Source organism: Hyla sarda, chromosome 5, assembly GCF_029499605.1.
Source record: "Hyla sarda isolate aHylSar1 chromosome 5, aHylSar1.hap1, whole genome shotgun sequence".
Lineage (NCBI taxonomy): Eukaryota > Metazoa > Chordata > Amphibia > Anura > Hylidae > Hyla > Hyla sarda.
Window position 1 is genome coordinate 331176539 of NC_079193.1, and position 1703 is coordinate 331178241.

General features: G+C 48.6%; 1 protein-coding gene across 3 annotated transcripts in view; it reads right to left on the minus strand.

Moving 5' to 3' along the window:
- The window catches only part of ANKRD46 (ankyrin repeat domain 46), a 22912-nt gene extending 21840 nt beyond the window's left edge, over nucleotides 1–1072 (minus strand). The window contains exon 1 of one of the 3 annotated variants that reach the window (XM_056522409.1): nucleotides 938–1072. The gene's annotated coding sequence lies outside the window, so the exon portion shown is untranslated. The remainder of the gene's footprint in view (nucleotides 1–937) is intronic. The other 2 variants (XM_056522410.1, XM_056522411.1) reach the window with 2 other exon arrangements.
- Nucleotides 1073–1703: the final 631 nt, after the last annotated feature.

Below are 1703 nucleotides of genomic sequence, written 5' to 3' on the forward strand. Positions count from 1 at the left end.
GTGGTGTCCAAACTGTGGACCTCCGGCTGTTGCAAAACTACAACTCCCAGCATGCCCGGACAGCCAACGGCTGTCCGGGCATGCTGGGAGTTGTAGTTTTGCAACAGCCGGAGGTCCACAGTTTGGACACCACTGGTATAGGGCTATAGATCCTTTACTACACTGTCGCCAATGTATTTTACTGGGTGCAACATAATTCCCCAATGTGCCACTGTGATGCCAAGTGGATAGGATACTAGGGTGGCACAATGGGGTCATACCATCCCAGGTACCACACTACCCAGTAATGGTAGACGAGGATCGCCCTTAGGCTCCCTGTCTACCACCTTCGGGTTCTGCCAATTAGAGATGAGCGAACTTACAGTAAATTCGATTCGTCACAAACTTCTCGGCTCGGCAGTTGATGGCTTTTCCTGCATAAATTAGTTCAGCTTTCCGGTGCTCCGGATGGCTGGAAAAGGTGGATACAGTCCTAGGAGACTCTTTCCTAGGACTGTATCCACCTTTTCCAGCCCACCGGAGCACCGGAAAGCTGAACTAATTTATGCAGGATAAGACATCAACTGCCGAGCCGAGAAGTTCATGACGAATCAAATTTACTGTAAGTTCGCTCATCTCTACTGCCAATCCCAGAGCTTTGGGGCCTGACACCCATGACATCTCACATGGCCATAATAATAATAGATGACCCATTGGACAACATAATACCTACCCCTATAACAGGGAGCAGAGGTCACCAGATCCCCAGGAGGTGGCATGATGTATATACATGATGTGCCCGGGAATCTGCATCCTGCATATCCAGCCAGGCCCAGGCCGGCCCCTCTCCTGCACTGCTCGCCCAGCCCTGCCCCGCCGCTCCACGAGAAGCCCAGGCTGCTTTCCCCACTATGGCTCAGACACATACCGGTGACCCGCTCCGGTGAGGTGCACTTACCTGCCGCCGATATAACGCACGACCCCGGGCGCAGATCTGTAGTGTTATTGTGTGATGGGCACCGGAGGAGGAGCCGCCGCACCGTCTGTACAGCACACGAACAGCGACACCTAGCGGCTGCGGCCGGGTATTACGGAAAGAGTAGATTTAGGAGGCTACGGAGCTGGTGATGTCACGGTCATGTGATCGGTCACGTGGGTGGGGAGTGTGAGGTCCTGTGCAAATAACCCTGCACTGTCTGCTCTACACACAGACCCATATGAGGGCTCGTTTTTGCGCCATTAACTATACTTTGTAATGACCTCAATAGTTTCACCACAAAAGCAAAAAAGAAATAAATGGTGGGGTGAAATTGAAAAAAAACAAAAAAACAGAACAAAAAAAAAAAACAACGTAATTTGAACATTTTTTTAAGGGATTCCGTTTCTACACGGTGCGGTGCGTTAAATGGTTAAAATGTTAAAACGTTATCTTTGTTTTATAGGTGAATATGATTACAGATTTGTAAATTACTTCTATTTAAAAATCTTAATTCTTCCAGTACTTATCAGCTGCTGTACGCTCCACAGGAAGTTTTTTTCTTTTCTTTTTTAATGTTTTTTCTGTTTGCCCACAGTGCTCTCTGCTGACAACTGACAACTGTCCAGAGCAGGAGAGGTTTGCTATGGGGATTTGCTTCTACTCTGGACAGTTCCTGACATGGACAGAGGTGTCAGCAGAGAGCACTGTGGTCAGACAGAAAAGAACTACACAACTTCCTGTGGAG